Here is a 16938-nt window from a genome sequence, read left to right as displayed (position 1 = left end):
CATATACACCATACATTCAGGCATCTGGAAATGCAGCATCTTTTTGCATTATCTGGAGGCAGTTTTGTGTGTATATGTATTGCGAGGTTCAATCTTGGCTACATTGTTCTTACAAGGACTCAAGATTCTTTGAGGAATTTTCAGCAACACTCAGATCATTGGGACCATGCATGTAAAATCTCAGGCAACTAGTATTCTGCAGTTTTTTGGAGTGCAAATCTAGAGTTACTGATAGATAAAGGTTACAGATATGCAGTCATGAGCTTTTGCAGGACTGTAGGGACTGATATACGCAAGTATACTGCTGATATACACAAGTATACTGCTGATATACATGGACTGTTGGCCAACTTGTGCATTAAGGGATCAAACTTGGGACACAATTTGGTTGACAAGAGGAAGAACAACACACAGAAATGCATACTACATGGGATTATCAGCACATTTCTTCAAGTTTTAGTTTTTTACCACATTCTTATCTTAGCAATTTGTAGTGCCAACTTAAGCCATCATATAAGACTTAAGTTGGTCATGAGATTAATCATGCATGGTAATTGGCCTATATGGCCACATTTGTAAAGACATTTAGCTTGTTTTGCTTTGAGAAAATATATAAAATTAGCCTTAGGCCAAAAGCCTAGTGGACTTTATTAAAAAAAAAAAAAAAACGTATGATTTAAAAATGAACCAACACAACTGTTGGTTTCCAACAGAAAAAACTTAAAAATGAAAAAACACAATTGTTGGTTTCCAACAGAAAAACGTCACTTTCAAAATTAAATTAGTATTCCTTTGTTTTATATATATTTAAAAATATTATAATTAAATAATACTTATATATATTATCATATGTCACCTTGGTAGTAAGTCTACTCACCTTGGTCATTTTCTCACCATTGCATATTATTATAATAAAAAGACTAGATTTTCGTTGGTTAAGTTAAATTTGTTCAATCACAAGAGTGGTATGGTGCCACCACTTTGAAGTGATATAGGTAGTGTTATATTAAGTTTTTGTTTCTCCCTTGAATGTACATTTGAATCTCGTTAAGGATTTGAATTATTTTCTCAAGTGATAACTTGTGTCCATTTGTGTTTTATCAAATAGTCCCCTGGAGGCCGTGGTATCTTTTAGGAAACATTTGGACACTTGGGTTGAAGTTGAAAAAAAAAAAATCATCTCGAGGTGTTCTAATGTAGAACAATGCATTCTCGAGTCTACATTTCAGACAATTTTAGATTCCAAGAGATAGCTCAGGGTTGTTAAAACGAAAAGGCCTAATATTACCTTTCAACTATCTAATGTGTAGAGTATTTTTGTCCTCAGTTATCTTTTAGTATCAAAATTATCCTTGTCGTCTAAATATTGTATCATTTCTACTCTTATTTTCTAACGGCTGATCTTACACCCAAATTCTTGTCCAATTAGATTAATTACTATAGGAGAAGGGTAATTTTGACCCATTACTGAAATTTTAATCATTCTCTTGTATAATTTATTCTAAATTTTTTTGTTTTTCTTTTTCTTTTTTCTCCCCCACCCCCACACCCTCCCCGTGAGATTTTTTGCTCCACCATCGTCCCATACCATCTCCCCCGGCGTGCACTCACCTGAGCAAACCCCAATCACTATCCAACTTTCAACTTCCGCCTCGGTGGCATCGGGTGTCCACGGTACATATTGAGAATGAATTTAGGTGTCTAGATAATCATTTAGTAAGTGGAATGTTCAACTGCAAGTAGAGGCCAAGTTTAAGTTTCTATTTTTATATTCTGAAAAACTTAAATTTGTGCTAATCTAGAATATAGAGGAGGTTAAACGTAACTAGGAGTAATATTTAAAATTCCTTTAAAATAATACCCCAAATGAAAACTGAATATTCTAATAGTATTTTCGTTAGCCGAGAGAATAAAAATAATAATAGAGGCCTAAACATGGCATTTTGGTTATCAACACTCAATAGCACTAGAATAAGCGTATTTTTGGGTAGGAAGGAAATATTTTTCACGAAAAATATTTTTTTGAAAAAAGAAATATTCGATTAGTAAATGAAAATATTATATCAAAAATATTTATACTCCAAATGATTTGGGTAAATCTAAAGAGAAATGCCTGTATTGACTTGATTTAATTTGGCAAAAAAATGAATGAAGTGCTTGTATCGAGTATTGACTTAAGTCGGAGTATTCCAGAACTTCTAAGGCGGTTCATTTATCTCTTCCTGCTACTTATACAGTTATACTAACCGCCTACTAGACTAGTACAGATCCACACTTTTAAATAGTATAAAAAAGAAAGGCAAGAAATGCCAAACCTAGTACCCCCGATAAACTCAATCATAAGAATCACATATATGGGTATAGCAGAAAATAGTCGTCCCCATAAAAAGATTAAATTCTCACATAGACCCACAATTGCTCAAGTTGAAGAAGACGATGATGATTCCATTTCGAAACTCATAATTCATGATAGTGTGAATAAAGGAGAATTAATGAAAGATTTTACAAAGTTGGAACTGAAACCTGATCACGAAAATCGACCGTTATGGGTTTGCTGTGACGGTCGCGTTTTCTTGGAAACATGTTCTCTTTGTTATCAACAAGCTACTGATTTCCTTATAGCTATTGCTGAGCCTGTTTCCAGGCCTCACTCTATTCATGAATATAACCTCACACCTCACTCTCTTTATGCTGCCGTTTCTTGAGGCCTCCAAACTCATACTATCATCTCTGTGTTGAACAAATTATCAAAGACTAATCTTCCTAAAGAGGTTCTTGATTTTATTCAAGCTTCAACCTCTAATTATGGTAAAGTAAAACTAGTACTCAAGAAAAATCGTTACTTCATCGAATCCCTGTATCCGGAAGTGCTGGAAAAGCTACTCAATGACGATGTTATATCTTGAGCACGAATAATTGCAAGTAGTACGAGTGAAGAAGAAGAAGAAGAAGAAGAGACGAAAACACAATATTCCTTTGAAGTTGATCCTGTACTAGTTGAAAGTGTAAAGCAACGTTGCTTACCAAACGCGTTAAATTATCCTATGTTGGAAGAGTTTGATTTCCAGAACGATACTGTAAATCCTGACTTAGATGTAGAGATGAAAGTTAATGCTCGACCACGGCCTTATCAAGAGAAGAGTCTTAGTAAGATGTTTGGGAATGGCAGAGCTAGGTCTGGTATTATAGTGCTTCCATGTGGCGCGGGGAAATCGTTGGTTGGTGTTTCTGCAGCAACAAGTATTAATAAGAGCTGTCTTTGTTTAGCAACAAATGCGGTATCTGTTGATCAATGGGCTCAACAATTCCGGCTATGGTCCACAATTCGAGATGACCAAATATGTCGTTTTACTACTGACAGCAAGGAACAGTTTCGCGGGGATAATGCTGGAGTAGTGGTGACAACTTATAATATGGTTGCTTTTGGTGGGAAACGTTCTGAAGAATCCGAGAAGCTTATTGAACAAATAAGAAAGAGAGAATGGGGATTGCTTCTTTTAGATGAGGTCCATGTAGTTCCTGCTCATATGTTTAGGAAAGTCATCAGCCTCACAAAATCTCACTGCAAACTTGGACTTACTGCCACATTGGTTAGGGAGGACGAAAGGATTACTGATCTGAACTTCCTTATCGGTCCCAAGTTGTATGAGGCTAATTGGTCTGATTTAGCAAAAGGAGAATTTATTGCAAATGTGCAGTGTGCTGAGGTCTGGTGTCCCATGACTAAGGAGTTTTTCGCTGAGTATTTGAAACAGGAAAATCAAAGAAAGAGACAGGCTTTATACGTAATGAATCCTAATAAATTCAGGGCTTGTGAGTTTCTGATCAGGTACCACGAGCAGCAGCGTGCTGACAAGATTATCGTATTTTCTGATAACCTGTTTGCATTGACAGAGTATGCAATGAAGCTTCGGAAGCCTATGATCTATGGTTGTACCAGCCACGTGGAGAGGATGAAAATTCTCGAAACATTTAGAACTAGTCCAGTGGTGAACACCGTTTTTCTTTGAAAAGTGGGTGATAATTCCATAGACATCCCTGAGGCAAATGTGATCATTCAAATTTCGTCCCATGCTGGATCAAGGCGCCAAGAGGCACAACGTCTAGGTCGTATACTCAGGGCAAAGACGCACCCTAAAGGGGGATCAGGGATAGAGGAAAAATACGATGCCTTCTTTTACTCGCTTGTGTCAACCGATACACAAGAAATGTACTACTCAACAAAGAGACAACAATTCCTGATTGATCAAGGTTACAGCTTTAAGGTGATAACGAGTTTGCCTCCGCCAGATTCAGGACCAGAGTTGAGGTATTACAATGTTGAGGAGCAGCTTGGGCTTCTGGGAAAGGTACTAAGTGCTGGTGATGATATAGTTGGTATGGAGGAAATAGAAGAAGAAGACACAGATGGCAAAGGCCTTGATAGAGCAAATCGCACTGTGGGATCAATGAGCACTTATTCAGGAGCCAAAGGAATGATCTATATGGAATACAGTGGAGGCCAAAAGAAACCTGGATCTGGAGGGCTTGTCCAGACAAAGAACAAGCCCAAGGACTTGTCCAAAAGACACTTTTTGTTCAAAAAACGCTGCGTCTGAATAGGGCAATGTTATCGGTAGAAAGGCGCTATGTAAAGTTTGTCTTAGATAGTAAAGTAGTACTTCGATGTCGCATGTAGCTGCTAGTTAGAGCATTTGTAAATAGTTTTAGCTAGGTTCATTTAGTAGGAATGTGTATAACCTATGGTTTCTGCCACTTTTAAATTATTTTTTTTCTTCTTCTTAATTTGGGATGGTGAGATTTCTCTTTTCTGTCATTCTGCTAGGTACCACTTTAAAGTTAATTGTTTGATTCGAAAAGCCATGGAGTTCATCAATCGGCCAAACGTTGGGTAGCAGAAGTGATCCAAAGTCATAGACGTTCGTCACTGCAATCCATCCTCCACTTTCAACTCTTGGTGATGAAGTGAGATGACAAATTAAATGACAAAATCAAACACTATTTTCCTATAGCAGGTAGAAAACGTAGCATCGAGATAAAAGTATACGTGCTATGCGGTAGGGAGTCTTTAGCCTGACTTTTTCATGCTTTCCGATTGTAATCATCAGTGGGTTTAAGGGCCTTATTAAGCAAAGCTGGAATTCAATATGCTCTGAGACTAGGACTAGAACTTGCAGTTCCCAACAACATAATATTCTTGCTTTGACACTTAGTTGTGGTCAACTATATTAGTTCTTATTCCTTGCTGTTCATTTTGCTCCATTTAAGCATGTCTCAGTCCAAAATTATAAGATGGTAGTCCTCTACATTTCGTATTGGCATATAAGGCTTTGAAAAACCGTACGACTCCTAACAAATATTTGACCTAAAGGTAAGTGGACTACATTGACTAACACTTAATCCTAACTAATTGTTAGAGCTTATAAGATGGAAGAAAACAAAAAATTGAGGCAGATCTAGCTTTCCGACGAGCTAGAACAAGGGTGGAGGCTGTCAATCCAATTCATTACTAGCTAGTATGTTCGACTAATAAAAATTTCGCTTTATACTCCTATTTAGATTCTGTCGGGTGAATACAATCATATGCAATCAAACATTATCCAGTTCTGATGCAAAAACTCAAATTCAAAAATGAAATAGAAAATTTACAAAATTAAAAAATAAATATCACTGAAGGTGGTTGTAAGCCTTATTAGATACCATAGCCAATGGTTTGCAAGGTCTGCATGGATTCCAAGAGATTGTAAATCTTTCGAGACAATTACCTTTCATGTGATTTTTGGTCTATATCATCTTCTTTTAATACCTTCAATCACCATGATCACCCCTACAAATCGGTGCATCTAGAGATCGATGTAGGACATGATCTAAGTCATCTGAAGTTCCAAACATACAAAGAGTTCATTATGATGTTCATGGGCAAAGGTCGAGACATATGAAGTATGGAAAGATCTGTGGATCTGAGAAGCTCCATCATCACTTGTGACGTTTAACTATTTTCTCTTTTCTTCTTTTCTTATACTCCTTGCCTCAGGACTTCTTTTTTGATTTATGTTTTTTTACAAAGACGGTGTTTGCTTGATTTAGCCTTCTTCGAGACCTTTGTCTTATCTTCTGAAAGTGACGCTTCTTGTCACGACCCAGCCCCGTGGGCCGCGACTGGTGCCCTACTTGGGCACCCAAACGGACATACAAACTAAATCATCATTTTTAAATAGAGTTGAGAACGAATATTATCAAACGCATTCAAGTATATAGCAGAAGCCGACAAGGCTATATTTCAATATTTAGATAATTTCCAGAAAAATTTCGGCAGAGTTTCCTTTGTTTTACAGACTATCCAAATTAACCCTGCGCACAGATAATACCAACAATGACCACCCAGGGCCAACAAAGTAACATTTAAACATATGCGGACCGGCCGCCGCGGCGAATGAGATCGCCCAAACACAACATATACACGCATCCGTACAGAAAGACCCTAACCCACAAACATGTCTACAGACCTCTAAACAGACCGACGGAATCATATAACGGGACAGGGCCCCGCCGTACCCATGAACGAGAATATATATATATATATATATATATATATATATATATATATATATATATATATATATATATATATATATATATATATATATATATATATATATATATATATATATATATATATACAGTAGTGACAGACTGTACCAAAAGATGGGCTCTGAATAAAAGAGCGCTCCAAATGGCAGAAAAGATATCCTAGACGGACGGATCAGCAAACCTGTCGTCGGTACCTGCGCGGCATGAAAACGCAGCCCCCGAAGAAAGGGGGTCAGTACGAAATATGTACTGAATATGTAAAGCCTGAATTACAGAACCAAAATCATAACTGGTACAGAACGTACAGAAAAAGTGAGTAGAAAATCCAAAGTATCAAATACATATCTTCAAAACATGCGGAGTGTGTACAGAAACATATGTCATATCAAATCCGGCCCCTGCCAAGGGACTCGGCAAACAGAACGTGGCCACCCTCCCGACGCTGGTGCCACAACACAGAAGAATCAGAATAGGGGCATAACCCCGTAACATAGTATATCATATCAGATGGCCATGGCAAATCATATCAGAACATGTGTACATGGCACAGCATACTCCACAAACCCATGTACACGTATACCTGCCCCCTCACATCGAGGCACGGCGAACAATGCAGAGGATTACGCTTGACAACATATCCTGGCCCGGGCTCATTGTGGGAAACATTGGGGCATCCACGAATAGAGTAGTGAGAAACTAAATGCAGTTAAAATATCATAAATATTTTCAGAGACTCGATGAGGCATATCAATGACAAACCAATTCAATGAAGTCAGACGGGATCATAATAAGTGAGTTTCGGATGTCATAATGAATTACAGAAGCATACCTTTCTGAAGTCGTTCCGAGTGCCAAAACAATTTATAAGACTTAATGAATTATTTAAAACAATTTTTGTTTAGTAGTTAATAGAGTAGTCATATGCATAAAATCATTATCATAAATTCAAACATAAGTAAAATGATCATATTTGAAATTCGAAATGATAATCATACCAAATTCTTTCAAAAGTCGTCCGAATTACATAAAGGAAAGTCGCGGGACCCACGAACGGGTATCGACCCGAATCGGGCCCGCTCATGGAAAACATACTCATTATACATCATGCAAACTCTTATGAAAATATTGGAGCAATCCGAGCCTTTATGCAAAAGATATGGCATTTCGTAGTTACGGAATTCTTTAAAACAACTTTTTGTACAAAGTTTGGAAATCAATGCTTTCGAAGACATAATTGTTCATACTTCATCACAACATACATAAGAATGCCAAGAAATATATATATAAGGATCATAACGTGCTCGGATTTCGAATTTGGAATTTCCTCGAGGCTCGTGATATAGCCTATTGAAAACTAAGGCATGCCAAAAGAAAGAAGGGTTGCGCTTTACATACCTCGTACGCACTCCAAGATAGCCAATCTAAAGTAAATTCCAATCTACGCCTCGGGCTCCCCAAGGTCTACAAATATGCCAACGAATATCCAATATTAAACATAGGCACTTAAGCCATTCATTCCAAACTAACATTAAATTCTACAGAAAATTCGGCAGCACTTCCCCTCTAAATAGGCCATCCCGAGAATTTAACTCGCTCAAAATCAACAGCAACAACCACAATAACCAACCTAGCAACTCCAATAACCAATCCGAAAGACAATATTACATTAATACTCTCTTTTTCATCATTCGACAACTTTCCAAATATTCAATTCAACGGCTTACCTTCAAGCCAACATCAACGCCTATACATTCAAATACTAACCCAAACCCATACTAACAACATTCAAGAACATTCTAAACAATTCACATAATATTTCCAACGATCCAACAATTTCTCCAAATTGGGCCGAAAACAGCCCCTAAACTATAACATAACGATGCCCGAAATTCTAACGAACACTTACAACACACCAAGCAGCCCATATACACTTCTTACGACTTATTTCATGCCATCTTTTCAGCAAATTTCAGGGAAATACAACAGCAGCCACACGACACCACATCATCTATCCATATGCAAGTAAATCACATTATTATCTCTATAATCCTTACAACAACCCACAACAATTTTAACTCCAACTCTAACCATTAAATTCCTTCATTCTCATCACATAATCTATGATTACAACAACCAAAATATTAATTCAAATCAGTCCATCAAATTTCAATTAAAAACAGCCCCTACGGCATTCAACAACATTCCAACATTCGTGCAATTCATGTTACCAAGTTACAACTATGCTTCAACATCAAGATACATAATTTCACACATACAATTTACATTTGCATATTCCCCACACGTCCAACTTCATCATCAAACACATAGAAAAATGATCAACTCTTACCTTAACAAGTTGGCTTTTTCCACTTAGCTAGAATTTGTGAAATGCACTAATACTTGTTCTTGTTGCTCCAAATGAATTCTCCACGTTATTATCACCTTCCTAAGGGCTGAAATACCTAGAAAATCTGATTTTTGGATCAACAAATTTGAGCTCCAATTTTGCTAGCCATGGCCGAATGCCATGGCTTATGCTCTCTCTCTCTAGCTTGTATATCAACGTTTCCTTCACGTATACACCATATTAAACCTTTAATCCAAATTGATAACATGAGTGGGAGGTTGAAATTACCTTTAGCAATCAGAATCTTCAAGAATCTTGTTCCTCTTTCCAGCTGCTTGCTTAACAACACAAAAAAAACTTAAGCTACAACTTCTCTTTAACTAATATCATGTCAAGGGTCTAGGATTTAGCTTATATGATGGCTCAATTAGAAAGGGGGTTTGGGAGAGAAAATAAGGGTTTTGGATCTGTTTTAGGTCGTGTGAAATGATATAGGGCAAAGTGGTGACTTATCTATTGAGTTTAATGGGCCTCATGGGCCGAAATGTGAGTGTTTGGGTCGGGTCCAAACTTGCTGCCCTGCCAGCCCAACTTGCATCGTCCATATCTCCTTATCCCGATATCATTTTGACGAGCGGTTTGTTGCATTACAAACTAGACTCGATGAACTTCATTTTAGGCTTTTGAAACACCTTAAAACACCTCATATTCAAGGAGATATGCCTCCTACAATATAGACTAAAATCGGGTCCGAAATTTTACTGAAGTTGTTCCGATTCATTTCGTTTAACTTCTAATCCTCTTCCAACCTTATGTAACCTCTTATGCATACATATACACACTTATATACATCAATAAAAAAATCCATATACACATCTTGAAGGGTCCAGAGACTCACAATAACCTTAAACATAACTAGAGAACTCACAAAGCTTTGACGAAACTCCAATCGCAAAAATATATTCATATCTTTTGTCCACCCTCTATATCATTACTAATAATCTCAAATACTTTAAAAGGTCACTCGCATTACTTCATATACATACTCATAGCGCGATTCCACACCCTTTAGGTAACCGTGTCGCCTTGGGATACTTAAGGAAACCATGTATATATAACGATATTCTTACTAACTCGATTAACTTTCCTTGAACCTTCTTAACTCATTCTTTCTTGTTTTAATACAAGTAGCACAGATTATTATGGAGTGTAACACTTCTGAAGAACCAGCTAAATTCAGCCACACTGGTTTCTCTGGACCAACGACAACTCCATTTCCATATCCGTCCATTAGCCCCGTAGCATGATTCCCTGATTCTGCAGAATCTGCGCAAGAAGGAAGATACGGACCAGTTTAATCCATCCGTGACCCATATAACAAGAGGTTTAATTAACTCAGTGGGTCAGTAAGCTGCATTGAAATTGCAATTCAGAAGGAAAAAAAGAGAGGAAAAAGGAAAAGGACACACATTGGCATTCGTCATTCTCGTGTTTTAGGGTCTATGCAGCTGTATGCCCGAAATTCTAGATACTAACATATTTTAACTGTTTCCCGGAATTTGTGATGAAAACAGAAATACTAAAAGATTGAAAGTCGTACTTTTTTTTTCCAGAATTGGTAATTGTATTGACAACATGCACCAAGAAGGTGCAAGCAAAATTATGTCCCTTCTTTGTTTAGAGGGATCCAATCAAATTTATCAGTTCCTGTTTCACTAGTAAGAATGTAAAATTCTGTTTACACTAAAAATAAACCGAAAATAAACAGTTCGTCCTGATCTTCTGAATAGAGCTTTCTTTATCTTCGAAGCATACATTTTCTATTTGTTTCAACAGTCATAATTTTGATATCAACCTACTATTAGCACTCAATTTTTTTGAGTGTCCCATTTCTATCTTTTTAACAAATATAAGTCCTAAAAACATACATTAAAAATAATTGAAGATAAAAAATAATTGAAGCTTTAATGTGGTTTAATCAAGAAATCACGATCTCACGTTAAGCTACATAATTTTTTTTTTAATTGAAATTCCCCAGGTCATCTGGGGTGTCATAAATCAGAAAGAAAGTACGCAAGAGGAGGACTTGGCCTTAACCTGTTATTACAACACAAGGATAGAACTTTTATCCTTCAAAAGAGGGAGGTGAAGCTAGAAGAAATACATTCCATCCCTTGCAAAGGTTAGACTACCTATACAACTAGCTAACAAAAAAATTTGCCTTGTCATATTTGGTCCTTATCGAAGGCATTTGGCTCTTGTTCAATTGGAATGGACCTTTAGCCCCCACCGGAAGTTTCTGACAGGAGTCATAGAAGACTTCATTCTGACTGTTAACTGCAAATTTGGCTAAATGGTCTGCAACCTTATTTGCCTCTCTAAAATAGTGCTCCACTTTGACATTAGCTTGATTCGTCAATTGTTGTAGCTCTTTTATGATCAGATTCAGTCTGAAATTGCAACATTTGTCCTCATTAACCATCTGCACTATTGCTAAGGAGTCCAACTCTAGTGTGAAATTAGTGAGGTTCTTTTGGTAGCATAAGATCATCCCCTGTTTAGCAGCAAGTGCTTCTGCCTCTAGATTATTTTCACATCTTGTGGGAGAGGAGAATGCCACGACAAAATCACCACTGTCATTTCTTAACACTAATCTAAACCGGCACTTCTATTAGCAGCAATAAAACTACCATCAGTGTTCATTTTCAATGTACCAGCAGTAGGCAATTTCCAACAAACAATGGTGGGTTTAGGACAAGGTTTTAGTCTTTGGAGATTGTCACAAATTGAAGACCAAGTTAATGTCAATTTATGAGAGGGGAAGGCCTGAGAAGTAGCACTCAATAGGTTCCTTTCTGCCTGCTTGATCATGATGTACACACTGAATTTCTTCCTCTCTCCATTCTTGCACTCGTAATTTTTCTGCCAGATTTCCAAACATATAAACAAAGGGACAATCTTGGCAATCATCTTGTGAACATCATTTGATGTCGTTTGAGTCCACCAGATATTAATCAGGTGTCTGATAGTTCCCCGGTGAGCAGCAATTCCCAGTGGTCTTCCAAAGTGATTCCATATGAGTTGAGCAGTTTCACCTGCAACAAAAACATGAAGCATATTTTCTGCTACTGGGACTAAGAAGCAATTACAGTTGGTGTCCCTGTTAGCTCTAAATCTGGAAAAAAATTCATCAAAAGGAAGCTTACCTTGCCACAACCTCCAATTGAGGAAGGAGACTTTAAAAGGAGTGTTAGAGTTCCACATTTACCCAAGAACTGGTTTTGAGGTTTTTTGGTTCAGACAAACTTGTTGGAGTATTTTCCATCAATAGTTAAGTCCCAAAACACTTGATCTTTTCTATTTTGGTTCCCAGTTGTGTTGCACCATATGTTCTGTCAAGAACATCCTTCAATTTCTGGATATTCCAAACACCATCTAGTAAGAAGTGACTGACTGAGGTTCTAATGCTTTTTCTACTATTAGGGTAGAACTTAGCAAGAGGACCTTTACCACTCCAGTTATCCCACCAAAAGCTGCTAGAACCAGAGTTAATTTGCCAAACCATGTGTTCCTCAGCCCTATTTCTTACTTGAGTCATCATTTTCCAGAGATGAGAGTTACCTGAGGCCCACTGTTTAGTAGTACAATAGGATCTGATACAGTATTTGTTTTTCAGGAAAGTATCCCAAAGAGATAGAACTGATCTGAGTCTCCACCATCGTTTTGTAGCTAAGACCATGCTTTGTTCTTCCATACTTCTTATACCAATTCCACCCTCTGCTTCTGGATAGCATAGGCTTCTCCATGAGCTCCAATGATATTTCTTTGACCTCGATCTGCTCCCCAGAATAAGTTGGCAAAGTGTTTGTCCAAAAGTTTGAAAATTGCCTTAGGCAGAGTTAGTGTTTGAGGGTATATGTTGGGAGTGCTTGAAGCACATGTTTGATGAGCACTTGCTTTCCTCCATAGGACAACATTTTTCCTTGCCAACCTCCCAATCTTTAAATAACCTTGCTTACCATAGGATCAAAGTACTCAATCTTTTTACTTCTAACGTATACAGGACATCTGAGGTAAGTGAATGGAAATTCCTTATCCATGAACCCTGTACTGTTTCTCATTCTGTTAATTCTGGTTGCAGAGGTTTTTGGGGTTGTCAGGAAGAAACTTTTCTCCCTGTTCACCTTTTGACCTAAGCTCAGTTCATATTTCCTGATCTGCTTCATAACAAGCTTGATAGACTTTGTTCTTCCACTGCTGAAGATTACTATTTCATCTGCATAAGACAAATGATTAATCAGTGGACCTCTTTCTGACATAGAAAAAGGGGTAAAATTCTCATTTTGTAGCAAATTATTCAGTAATCTAGTTAAAACTTCAGCAGCTAAAATAAATAAGGAAGGAGATAGAGGGTCCCCTTGTTTTAATCCTTGAGAAGAGGTGAAGAAGCCAGTCCTTATACCATTAATAAGGATTGAATACCAAACACCTGAAACAAGATTCAATATCAAATTAATCCAATTGTCAGAGAATCCAAATTTCCTAAGAACTACTGAGACAAAGTCCCAAGACATTCTATCATAGGCTTTGGCCATATCCAAATTTCATCACTATATTACCACCCTTATTAGGCTGAGAAATAGGTTGGATAATTTCCTGAGCGAACTGGATATTTTCAGTGATTAACCTATCTTTAACAAATCCTAACTGATTTTTAGAGATAAGACTAGGTAAAAGAGGGTTAAGTCTTAAAGAAAGAATTTTTGAAATAATCTTATTAGAAAAGTTAGATAAACTAATAGGTCTAAACTAAGCAAAACAATCAGGACTACTAGTCTTAGGTATTTAGAACAAGACAAGTATGAGAGTAGAATTTGGTAAGTTTTTTCCCCTTAAAAAAAATCAATGACAAACTCAGTAATATCATGTTTGATGATATCCCAATAGCTTTGGAAGAATGTGCCATTGAAGCAATCTGGTCCTGCTGTGCTGTCTGCACTGAGGCTAAAGACTGCTTCCTTGATCTCTTCCTGAAAAGGCAATTTAGACAAGTTAGTATTATCCGAATCAGTAATAATACTTGGAATAAAACTGCAATTTTTCCATTGAAATGAAGTTTGATGGATGTGTGTCGTACAAAGATATTATCTAATTTCCTTCTTAAATTTTCTCTACATTTCTCTGCATGTTGCACACCCTGAATTTTATCAAAAAGCAACTTGAAATGAGGTAAAATGGCCCTAAGCCCCTAACAACGATTACCTTCTTGTACTCCACGAACAGTTGCAGTTAAAAATCATGAATTTGGGCGCCCCCATTATATGAAGACAGGCAAATGGGCCCTCCTCATATTTTCGCCGCTACTTTGCAGCAGGAGGACCAATGTATCAATTTTTGGTGCTTGAGCACCCATTAACCACGAATATTTAACTCAAGGTGACATCCAAGTCTTGTAATTACTAGAGGTGACAAGTTTGACCAGCCCAAGTCAAAGCCCACTTAAATTGTGATTAAATTAATTGGGATCCAAAATGTAATTTTAAAACTTGTTAAACTTTTGAAAAAAAAAAAAACCCAACTTAATCCCAAAAAATCCACCAGCCCCCCTCCTCCTCCTCCCACCCCTCCCCCTCCCCCCACCAAAAAAAAATATTTAAAAAGTTTTGATTTTTTTTTTTTGTTTTTTCACCCCCCCCCCCCCCCCCCAAATTTATTTTTAATTAAAAAGTTTTTTTTTTCACCAGCTCCCTCCTCCTCCTCCATCCCTCACCACGCCCCCTCACCCCCAAAAAATAATTATTTTTTGGCCAGCCCCTCCTCCCCCCACCCCACCCCCCCGTGACCCAACACCCCACCACCTCCACCCCTCCCAAAAAAAAAAATTTGTTTAAAAAAAAAACGTTTTGAAAAGTTTTTGTTTTTGATTTTTTGCAGCAACCACCCCCCAAAAAAATAATGTTTTTGAAAAGAAGTTTTGATTTTTTTTTTTTTAGTTTTTTGTGATTTCTTACTCCATCCACCCACCCCCCAAAAAAAATTAATTATGTTTTAAAAAAAAGTTTTTATTTTGTAACGACTCGTTCGGTCGTTATTGCGTTTTTGACCATTTTGCACCGTTAATGGCCCCCGAGCATTATTAGTACCATTTTGACCCACGGGGAAAAGTGGCATGGTTCCTTAGGCATTGGAGTGAGTTTTGATGTGACTTTTGGAAAATTTGACTTTTAACTGAAAACTGTTTGACTCATAGTTGACATTTGGGTGAACGGAAATTTTTTGGATATCCGTCGACCCCGAGAGGTCCGGATAGTCATTTAGAACTTGTGTGTATATTCGGTTCAGTTCCCACTGCACTCGGGTGCATTTTGGGACTTGGGTTAGAAAGTTAGTTTTGAGGTATTGGGGGTTAACTTGGTCAACTAAACCTCCGATGGGAATTTTGAGGCCACGAGTGCGTTCGTAGCGCGTTTTTATGCATAACTGTCTGTTTTGTTTGTGTTTGGGAGGTTCTGGGATGGTTCCGAGTGTTGATTCCAAGTTTGGAAGACACCAGAAAATTTTTGGTGTCTAGTGGCCGCTAAAGCGACGGGGTGACTGCCAAAGCGGTCTGCCGCAACAGCGGCTGACGGCGGTGACTGGGGTATTTAATGATATAAAACCCCAAGTCTTTTCATTCATTTATTATTCCGAAAGTGGTTTATCTTGGGATCTTTTCTAGAGGTTTCTTAGGGCAAACTCTTTGAGGTAAACTCATCCATCTTCTCTACCTAATCTTAATTCATTATCTCACCCAGTTATCATTAATCCGTGCTAGAATCTTCCTAAAGTTATGAGAAATAAGTGGATTTTGGGTTATCTTCCTCTAATGAACTTGTGAGTATAAAATCTTGTTTTGTTAATGAATTTAGCATGGGTTAGCATGGAATTGATGGGTAATGAATATAGTAATTTGAATCTTCCATTTCTAAGGCTTAATTTGTGAATTTTAGGTTAGGGTTTATACCCAAATTTGGGGGTTTTCTATATAATCCGAATTTTGAGTAATTGTTAGCTAAATTAGTTGATTATTGATGGGAATTGAACATCTAGAACACTAATTCCATGGTGAGAGCCTTAGATTATTTTTTTACTTTATTAGTTTATGAACCCTAATTTATGGGTTGGAATCTGGGGATTTAATAAGAGTTAAGTTTATTAAACGCCTTCTTCTTGTTTCTAATTCTGCATTCGAATATGGTAGACTTTGATTATCTTGAGGCTCAACGTAAAGGAAAGGGCAATTAAAGGAAAGAGCAATATACATACCGTATTTGAATGTGGATAACAATTAAATTTGTAAGTGGTTAATAGGATATGTGGTTAGATTAATTTATAGTATAAGATAATAGCAAGTAAATTGTAGTTATTGATAAATAATAGTAAAGGAAACTTAGGAAGTCAAGTTTATGAGCTCTGCGAACTGGTCCGGTCTGGAAGATGCTCCCTTTATCCGAGCCAAAATACTTAAACAGGTTTCCCTGCCACTTCTCTGATTACAAAAAGAAAGGGGTAGACCTCTATTTATAGCTAACAACAAATGGGCCCTAGTACAATGTAAGAAAAAGCCTTTCTAGAAAATTCCTAAAATGGATAAGGCTGCGTTCGTACAGTCTGACACCCGCACTGTTGTCAGCGTAAATGGCGGAACGGTCAAGTGACGCGTGGCTTGCTCCATAACGAATTCTCCGAACCTATGATGAGTGTGCTCTCTTAGGCTCGGGTTTTCCGTGCTCATTAGAATATCCTCGATTTTGACGCAGAGTTAACTATACTCGACCCCTCGAATTTCGCTCCCATAGATTGTAATGACCTCACTCTTACTCGATCTCATATCGAACAGCTTTAAACTTTACCCCGGTTCTTACCGAGTACAAATTGCGTCGGTTTTTACCGTATACAGATAGTCCTCACACTTCTCGGATTGAAGTTTTGTCGAAGTGACGAGAAGTGGAACGATTTCC

The 16938-nt window shown here is 37.4% G+C and overlaps 1 long non-coding RNA gene and 1 pseudogene across 1 annotated transcript; one reads left to right on the top strand and one right to left on the bottom strand.

The window, feature by feature from the left end:
• The first annotated feature begins 2349 nt into the window (after positions 1 to 2349).
• Positions 2350 to 4795, top strand: LOC132605190 (general transcription and DNA repair factor IIH helicase subunit XPB1-like; annotated as a pseudogene).
• A 1998-nt stretch (positions 4796 to 6793) lies between these two features.
• On the bottom strand, positions 6794 to 10146 carry LOC132606457 (uncharacterized). Its single transcript, XR_009569880.1, has 2 exons — positions 9227 to 10146; positions 6794 to 9160 (listed from the first exon to the last, which is right to left on the bottom strand). It is a non-coding gene; the product is annotated as an uncharacterized LOC132606457 (long non-coding RNA).
• Positions 10147 to 16938: the final 6792 nt, after the last annotated feature.

This window comes from Lycium barbarum, chromosome 8, assembly GCF_019175385.1.
Source record: "Lycium barbarum isolate Lr01 chromosome 8, ASM1917538v2, whole genome shotgun sequence".
In the NCBI taxonomy this organism is placed as follows: domain Eukaryota; kingdom Viridiplantae; phylum Streptophyta; class Magnoliopsida; order Solanales; family Solanaceae; genus Lycium; species Lycium barbarum.
Note: the sequence above shows the minus strand (reverse complement) of the source record. Positions and strands in the feature narration are given on the sequence as shown.